The sequence below is a fragment of the Oncorhynchus masou genome, unplaced genomic scaffold (assembly GCF_036934945.1).
Source record: "Oncorhynchus masou masou isolate Uvic2021 unplaced genomic scaffold, UVic_Omas_1.1 unplaced_scaffold_1404, whole genome shotgun sequence".
Taxonomy (NCBI): Eukaryota; Metazoa; Chordata; class Actinopteri; order Salmoniformes; family Salmonidae; genus Oncorhynchus; species Oncorhynchus masou.
In genome coordinates, this window is record NW_027003974.1 from 120001 (window position 1) to 130000 (window position 10000).

The window sequence follows — 10000 nt, forward strand, 5'->3', positions numbered from 1 at the left end:
GGTATGGTGAGGTCCCTCAGTATGGTGATAATATGGTATGGTGATAATATGGTATGGTGATAATATGGTATGGTGAGGTCTCTCAGTATGGTGATAATATGGTATGGTGGTAATATGGTATGGTGATAATATGGTATGGTGATAATATGGTATGGTGATAATATGGTATGGTGATAATATGGTAATATGGTATGGTGATAATATGGTATGCTGATAATAGGGTATGGTGATAATATGGTATAGCGATAATATGCTATGGTGGTAATATGGTATGGTGGTAATATGGTATGGTGATAATATGGTATGGTGATAATATGGTATAGCGATAATATGCTATGGTGGTAATATGGTATGGTGGTAATATGGTATGGTGGTAATATGGTATGGTGATAATATGGTATGGTGATAATATGGTATGGTGGTAACATGGTATGGTGGTAATATGGTATGATGATAATATGGTATGGTGGTAATATGGTATGGTGATAATATGGTATGGTGGTAATATGGTATGGTGAGGTCTCTCAGTATGGTGATATTATGGTATGGTGATAACATGGTATGGTGATAATATGGTATGGTGAGGTCTCTCAGTATGGTGATATTATGGTATGGTGATAATATGGTATGGTGATAATATGGTATGGTGGTAATATGGTATGGTGAGGTCTCTCAGTATGGTGATAATATGGTATGGTGATAATATGGTATGGTGATACTATGGTATGGTGATAATATGGTATGGTGATAATATGGTATGGTGGTAATATGGTATGGTGAAGTCTCTCAGTATGGTGATAATATGGTATGGTGATAATATGGTATGGTGATACTATGGTATGGTGATAATATGGTATGGTGATAATATGGTATGGTGATACTATGGTATGGTGATAATATGGTGAGGTCTCTCAGTATGGTGATATTATGGTATGGTGATAATATGGTATGGTGATAATATGTTATGGTGATAATATGGTATGGTGGTAATATGGTGTGGTGATAATATGGTATGGTGGTAATATGGTATGGTGATAATATGGTGTGGTGATAATATGGTATGGTGGTAATATGGTATGGTGAGATCTCTCAGTATGGTGATAATATGGTATGGTGATAATATGGTGTGGTGATATTATGGTATGGTGATAATATGGTATGGTGAGGTCTCTCAGTATGGTGATAATATGGTGAGGTCTCTCAGTATGGTGATAATATGGTATGGTGATAATATGGTATGGTGATAATATGGTATGGTGGTAATATGGTATGGTGATAATATGGTATGGTGGTAATATGGTATGGTGATAATATGGTATGGTGATAATATGGTATGGTGGTAATATGGTATGGTGATACTATGGTATGGTGATAATATGGTATGGTGATAATATGGTATGGTGATAATATGGTATGGTGAGGTCTCTCAGTATGGTGATAATATGGTATGGTGATAATATGGTGTGGTGGTAACATGGTATGGTGATAATATGGTATGGTGATAATATGGTATGGTGGTAATATGGAATGGTGATAATATGGTATGGTGAGGTCCCTGGTAATTCATTAGATATGGTATGGTGAGGTCCCTGGTAATTCATTACATATGGTATGGTGAGGTCCCTAGTAATTCATTACATATGGTATGGTGATAATGTGGTATGGTGAGGTCCCTGGTAATTCATTACATATGGTATGGTGATAATGTGGTATGGTGAGGTCCCTGGTAATTCATTACATATGGTATGGTGATAATATGGTATGGTGAGGTCCCTGGTAATTCATTACATATCGTATGGTGAGGTCCCTGGTAATTCATTACATATGGTATGGTGATAATGTGGTATGGTGAGGTCCCTGGTAATTCATTACATATGGTATGGTGAGGTCCCTGGTAATTCATTACCTATCGTATGGTGAGGTCCCTGGTAATTCATTACATATCGTATGGTGACGTCCCTGGTAATTCATTACATGTGGTATGGTGATAATATCGTATGGTGAGGTCCCTGGTAATTCATTACATATCGTATGGTGATAATGTGGTATGGTGAGGTCCCTGGTAAATCATTACATATCGTATGGTGAGGTCCCTGGTAATTCATTACATATGGTATGGTGAGGTCCCTGGTAACTCATTAACATATCATATGGTGAGGTCCCTGGTAATTCATTACATATGGTATCGTGATAGTATGGTATGGTGAGGTCCCTGGTAATTCATTACATATGGTATGGTGAGGTCCCTGGTAATTCATTACATATGGTATGGTGAGAGGTCCCTGGTAATTCATTACATATGGTATGGTGAGGTCCCTGGTAATTCATTACATATCGTATGGTGATAATGTGGTATGGTGAGGTCCCTGTAATTCATTACATATCGTATGGTGAGGTCCCTGGTAATGTTGTATGGTGATAATATGGTATGGTGAGGTCCCTCAGTATGGTGATAATATGGTATGGTGATAATATGGTATGGTGATAATATGGTATGGTGAGGTCTCTCAGTATGGTGATAATATGGTATGGTGGTAAAATGGTATGGTGATAATATGGTATGGTGATAATATGGTATGGTGATAATATGGTATGGTGATAATATGGTAATATGGTATGGTGATAATATGGTATGCTGATAATAGGGTATGGTGATAATATGGTATGATGATAATAGGGTATGGTGATAATATGGTATAGTGATAATATGGTATGGTGGTAATATGGTATGGTGATAATATGGTATGGTGGTAATATGGTATGGTGATAATATGGTATGGTGAGGTCTCTCAGTATGGTGATATTATGGTATGGTGATAATATGGTATGGTGAGGTCTCTCAGTATGGTGATAATATGGTATGGTGATAATATGGTATGGTGATAATATGGTATGGTGATAACATGGTATGGTGATAATATGGTATGGGGAGGTCTCTCCAGTATGGTGATATTATGGTATGGTGATAATATGGTATGGTGAGGTCTCTCAGTATGGTGATAATATGGTATGGTGATAATATGGTATGGTGATACTATGGTATGGTGATAATATGGTATGGTGGTAATATGGTATGGTGATAATATGGTATGGTGGTAATATGGTATGGTGAGGTCTCTCAGTATGGTGATAATATGGTATGGTGATACTATGGTATGGTGATAATATGGTATGGTGATACTATGGTATGGTGATAATATGGTGAGGTCTCAGTATGGTGATAATATGGTATGGTGATATGGTATGGTGATAATATGGTATGGTGGTAATATGGTGTGGTGATAATATGGTATGGTGGTAATATGGTGTGGTGATAATATGGTATGGTGGTAATATGGTATGGTGAGATCTCTCAGTATGGTGATAATATGGTATGGTGATAATATGGTGTGGTGATAATATGGTATGGTGATAATATGGTATGGTGAGGTCTCTCAGTATGGTGATAATATGGTATGGTGATAATATAGTATGGTGATAATATGGTATGGTGATAATATGGTATGGTGGTAATATGGTATGGTGATAATATGGTATGGTGATAATATGGTATGGTGATAATATGGTATGGTGATAATATGGTATGGTGATAATATGGTATGGTGATAATATGGTATGTTGATAATATGGTATGGTGAGGTCTCTCAGTATGGTGATAATATGGTATGGTGATAATATGGTATGGTGGTAATATGGTATGGTGATAATATGGTATGGTGATAATATGGTATGGTGATAATATGGTATGGTGATAATATGGTATGGTGATAATATGGTGTGGTGGTAACATGGTATGGTGATAATATGGTATGGTGATAATATGGTATGGTGATAATATGGTATGGTGAAAATATGGTATGGTGATAATATGGTATGGTGGTAATATGGTATGGTGATAATATGGTATGGTGATAATATGGTATGGTGATAATATGGTATGATGATAATATGGTATGGTGGTAATATGGTATGGTGATAATATGGTATGGTGATAGTATGGTATGGTGAGGTCTCTCAGTATGGTTATAATATGGTATGGTGAGGTCTCTCAGTATGGTGATAATATGGTATGGTGATAATATGGTATGGTGATAATATGGTATGGTGAGGTCTCTCAGTATGGTGATAATATGGTATGGTGAGGTCTCTCAGTATGGTGATAATATGGTATGGTGATAATATGGAATAGTGGTAATATGGTACGGTGATTGGTGATAATATGGTGATAATATGGTATGGTGAGGTCTCTCAGTATGGTGATAATATGGTATGGTGATAATATGGAATAGTGGTAATATGGTACGGTGAGGTCTCTCAGTATGGTGATAATATGGTATGGTGGTAATATGGTATGGTGGTAATATGGTATGGTGGTAATATGGTATGGTGATAATATGGTATGGTGATAATATGGTATGGTGATAATATGGTATGGTGATAATATGGTATGGTGGTAAATGGTATGGTGGTAATATGGTATGGTGATAATATGGCATGGTGGTAATATGGCATGGTGATAATATGGTATGGTGAGGTCTCTCAGTATGGTGATAATATGGTGAGGTCTCTCAGTATGGTGATAATATGGTATGGTGATAATATGGTATGGTGATAATATGGTATGGTGGTAATATGGTATGGTGATAATGGTATGGTGGTAATATGGTATGGTGATAATATGGTATGGTGATAATATGGTATGGTGATAATATGGTATGGTGATAATATGGTATGGTGATAATATGGTATGGTGGTCTCTGGTATGGTGATAATATGGTATGGTGATAATATGGTATGGTGGTAATATGGTATGGTGATAATATGGTATGGTGATAATATGGTATGGTGATAATATGGTATGGTGATAATATGGTATGGTGATAATATGGTGTGGTGGTAACATGGTATGGTGATAATATGGTATGGTGATAATATGGTATGGTGATAATATGGTATGGTGAAAATATGGTATGGTGATAATATGGTGTGGTGGTAACATGGTATGGTGATAATATGGTATGGTGATAATATGGTATGGTGATAATATGGTATGGTGATAATATGGTATGATGATAATATGGTATGGTGGTAATATGGTATGGTGATAATATGGTATGGTGGTAATATGGTATGGTGAGGTCTCTCAGTATGGTGATAATATGGTATGGTGAGGTCTCTCAGTATGGTGATAATATGGTATGGTGATAATATGGAATAGTGGTAATATGGTACGGTGAGGTCTCTCAGTATGGTGATAATATGGTATGGTGAGGTCTCTCAGTATGGTGATAATATGGTATGGTGATAATATGGAATAGTGGTAATATGGTACGGTGAGGTCTCTCAGTATGGTGATAATATGGTATGGTGGTAATATGGTATGGTGATAATATGGTATGGTGGTAATATGGTATGGTGATAATATGGTATGGTGATAATATGGTATGGTGATAATATGGTATGGTGATAATATGGTATGGTGGTAATATGGTATGGTGGTAATATGGTATGGTGATAATATGGCATGGTGGTAATATGGCATGGTGATAATATGGTATGGTGAGGTCTCTCAGTATGGTGATAATATGGTATGGTGGTAATATGGTATGGTGGTAATATGGTATGGTGGTAATATGGTACGGTGAGGTCTCTCAGTATGGTGATAATATGGTATGGTGGTAATATGGTATGGTGGTAATATGGTATGGTGGTAATATGGTATGGTGATAATATGGTATGGTGATAATATGGTATGGTCTCTGGTAATACCCAGCTCCAATAGTAACTTATTCATACTCTATACAGAGGAGAGATAGAGAGATAGTGAAATAGAGAGTGAAATAGAGATAGTGAAATAGAGAGTGATAGAGAGATAGTGAAATAGAGAGAAATTGAAATAGAGAGAGAGATATTGAAAGAGATATTGAAATAGAGAGTGGTATAGAGAAATATTGAAATAGAGAGATATTGAAAGAGAGATATTGAAATAGAGAGATATTGAAATAGAGAGTGATAGAGAGATATTGAAATAGAGAGATAGAGAAATAGGTAGTGAGACAATGAAATAGAGATGGTGAAATGGAGATAGTGTGAAATAGAGATAGTCAGAGATATATATGGATATAGAGATATAGAGAGAATGTGTGTGTGTGTACCTTCTCTGAGTAGGGGATGTTGTAGATTTCAGCATAAAGCCGAGCTGCGCTCACGACAAAACTGGAGTGTCTGATGGGAAACAGAGGGAAATGAGAAATAACAAAAGGTCAGGGGAGGTCAATGGGAGGTCACAGGTCAATCAGCTGTCAGGGGGTCACCAACAGGTCAATCAAAGAGAGGTGTACAGCGGGGGTCGCCAACAGGTCAATCTAGAGAGGGCTGTAGAGCAGGGGTCACCAACAGGTCAATCAAGAGAGAGGTGTACAGCGGGGGCCAACAGGTCAATCCAACAGGTCAATCTAGAGAGAGGTGTAGAGCAGGGGTCACAGGTCAATCTAGAGAGGGCTGTCAGCAGGGTCACCAACAGGTCAATCTAGAGAGAAGTGTAGAGAGGTGTAGAGCAGGGGTCACCAACAGGTCAATCTAGAGAGGGCTGTAGAGCAGGGGTCACCAACAGGTCAATCTAGAGAGAGGTGTAGATCAGGGGTCACCAATAGGTCAATCTAGAGAGGGGTAGAGCAGGGTCACCAAAGGTCAGGGGTCAATCTAGAGAGAGGTGTAGAGCAGGGGTCACCAACAGGTCAATCTAGAGAGAGGTGTAGAGCAGGGGTCACCAACAGGTCAATCTAGAGAGAGGTGTAGATCAGGGGTCACCAACAGGTCAATCTAGAGAGAGAGGTAGATCAGGGGTCACCAACAGGTCAGGGGTCACCAACAGGTAAATCTAGAGAGGACTGTAGAGCAGGGGTCACCAACAGGTCAGGGGTCACCAACAGGTAAATCTAGAGAGAGATGTAGAGCAGGGGTCACCAACAGGTCAATCTAGAGAGAGGGTAGAGCAGGGGTCACCAACAGGTCAATCTAGAGAGGGTAGATCAGGGGTCACCAACAGGTCAATCTAGAGAGGTGTAGAGCAGGGGTCACCAACAGGTCAGGGGTCACCAACAGGTAAATCTAGAGAGATGTAGAGCAGGGGTCACCAACAGGTCAATCTAGAGAGAGGTGTAGAGCAGGGGTCACCAACAGGTCAATCTAGAGAGAGGTGTAGATCAGGGGTAACCAATAGGTCAATCTAGAGAGGTGTAGAGCAGGGGTCACCAACAGGTCAGAGGGCTGTCAGGGGTAATCAACAGGTCAATCTAGAGAGGCTGTAGAGCAGGGGTCACCAACAGGTCAATCTAGAGGTGAGAGGTGTAGTCAATCAGGGTAGATCAGGGGTCACCAATAGGTCAATCTAGAGAGGTGTAGAGCAGGGGTCACCAACAGGTCAATCTAGAGGAGGGGGTGTCAATCTAGAGAGAGCGCAGGGGTCACCAACAGGTCAATCTAGAGAGGTGTAGATCAGGGGTCACCAATAGGTCAATCTAGAGAGAGGGTAGAGCAGGGTCACCAACAGGTCAGGGGTCACCAACAAGTAAATCTAGAGAGTGTAGAGCAGGGGTCACCAACAGGTCAATCTAGAGAGGGCTGTAGAGCAGGGGTCACCAACAGGTCAATCTAGAGAGAGGTGTAGAGCAAGGGTCACCAACAGGTCAATCTAGAGAGAGGTGTAGATCATGGGTCACCAACAGGTCAATCTAGAGAGAGGTGTAGATCAGGGGTCACCAACAGGTCAATCTAGAGAGAGGTAGAGCAGGGGTCACCAACAGGTCAGGGGTCACCAACAGGTAAATCAGCGCAGGGGTCACCAACAGGTCAATCTAGAGAGAGGTGTAGATCAGGGGTCACCAACAGGTCAATCTAGAGAGAGGTGTAGAGCAGGGGTCACCAACAGGTAGGGGTCAAGTAAATCTAGAGAGGTGTAGAGCAGGGGTCACCAACAGGTCAATCTAGAGAGAGGTGTAGATCAGGGGTCACCAACAGGTCAATCTAGAGAGGTGTAGATCAGGGGTCACCAACAGGTCAATCTAGAGAGCATGGGTGTAGAGCAGGGGTCACCAACAGGTCAATCTAGAGAGAGGTGTAGGGGTCACCAACATCAGGGGTCACCAACAGGTAAATCTAGAGAGAGATGTAGAGCAGGGGTCACCAACAGGTCAATCAATCTAGTCAATCTAGAGAGGTGTAGATCAGGGGTAACCAATAGGTCAATCTAGAGAGGTGTAGAGCAGGGGTCACCAACAGGTCAATCTAGAGAGGGCTGTCACCAACAGGTAAATCAACAGGGTCACCAACAGGTCAATCTAGAGAGGGATGTAGATCAGGGGTCACCAACAGGTCAATCTAGAGAGAGGTGTAGATCAGGGGTCACCAACAGGTCAATCTAGAGGTAGCAGGCTGTCACCAACAGGTCAGGGGTCACCAACAGGTAAATCTAGAGAGAGATGTAGAGCAGGGGTCACCAACAGGTCAATCTAGAGAGGTGTAGATCAGGGGTCACCAACAGGTCAATCACCAAGAGAGAGGATGTAGAGCAGGGGTCACCAACAGGTCAATCTAGAGATCAGGGGAGGTCAATCTAGAGAGAGGTGTAGAGCAGGGGTCACCAACAGGTCAATCTAGAGAGAGGTGTAGAGCAGGGGTCACCAACAGGTCAATCTAGAGAGAGGTGTAGATCAGGGTCACCAACAGGTCAATCTAGAGATCAGGGGGAGGTAGAGCAGGGGTCACCAACAGGTCAATCTAGAGAGAGGTGTAGATCAGGGGTAACCAAAAGGTCAATCTAGAGAGGTGTAGAGCAGGGGTAAACAACAGGTCAATCTATAGAGCGGTGTAGAGCAGGGGTCACCAACAGGTCAATCTAGAGAGGGCTGTAGAGCAGGGGTCACCAACAGGTCAATCTAGAGAGAATTTAAAACTGATGCTTAACATGGGGCAAAACTAAATTCATGTTATTTTCAAACTCTCGTAAGAATGTTTCTGATAAATTACATGTTCCTCATTAGATGGTTCTCTGGGCGGCAGGTAGCCTAGTGGTTAGATGGTGTCTGGGCGGTAGGTAGCCTAGTGGTTAGAGTGTAGAGGAGGCAGGTAGCCTAGTGGTTAGAGTGTAGAGGAGGCAGGTAGACCTAGTGGTTAGAGGAGGCAGGTAGCCTAGTGGTTAGAGTGTAAGAGGCAGGTAGCCTAGTGGTTAGAGTGTAGAGGAGGTAGGTAGCCTAGTGGTTAGAGTGTAGAGGAGGCAGGTAGCCTAGTGGTTAGAGTGTAGAGGAGGCAGGTAGCCTAGTGGTTAGAGTGTAGAGGAGGTAGGTAGCCTAGTGGTTAGAGTGTAGAGGCGGCAGGTAGCCTAGTGGTTAGAGTGTAGAGGAGGCAGGTAGCCTAGTGGTTAGAGTGTAGAGAGTTAGGTAGCCTAGTGGTTAGAGTGTAGAGGGAGGCAGGTAGCCTAGTGGTTAGAGTGTAGAGGAGGCAGGTAGCCTAGTGGTTAGAGTGTAGAGGAGGCAGGTAGCCTAGTGGTTAGAGTGTAGAGGAGGCAGGTAGCCTTGGTGTTAGAGTGTAGAGGAGTTAGGTACCCTAGTGGTTAGAGTGTAGAGGAGGCAGGTAGCCTAGTGGTTAGAGTGTAGAGGAGGCAGGTCGCCTAGTGGTTAGAGTGTAGAGGAGGCAGGTCGCCTAGTGGTTATAGTGTAGTGGAGGCAGGTAGCCTTGTGGTTAGAGTGTAGAGGAGGACTAGTGGTTGGGGTGTAGAGGGAGTTAGGTAGCCTAGTGGTTAGAGTGTAGAGGTGGCAGGTAGCCTAGTGGTTAGAGTGTAGAGGAGGCAGGTAGTCTAGTGGTTAGAGTGTAGAGGCGGCAGGTAGCCTAGTGGTTAGAGTTTAGAGGGCAGGTAGCCTAGTGGTTAGAGTGTAGAGGTGGCAGTTAGGTAGCCTAGTGGTTAGAGTGTAGTGGTTCGGTGGGAGGCAGGTAGCCTAGTGGT

General features: G+C 41.9%; 1 protein-coding gene across 2 annotated transcripts in view; it reads right to left on the bottom strand.

The window, feature by feature from the left end:
* The window catches only part of LOC135530641 (ubiquitin-like modifier-activating enzyme 6), a 23015-nt gene that overhangs the window by 11482 nt on the left and 1533 nt on the right, over positions 1–10000 (bottom strand). For both annotated transcript variants that reach the window (XM_064958925.1, XM_064958926.1), the window contains exon 2: positions 6156–6225. The gene's annotated coding sequence lies outside the window, so the exon portion shown is untranslated. The remainder of the gene's footprint in view (positions 1–6155; positions 6226–10000) is intronic.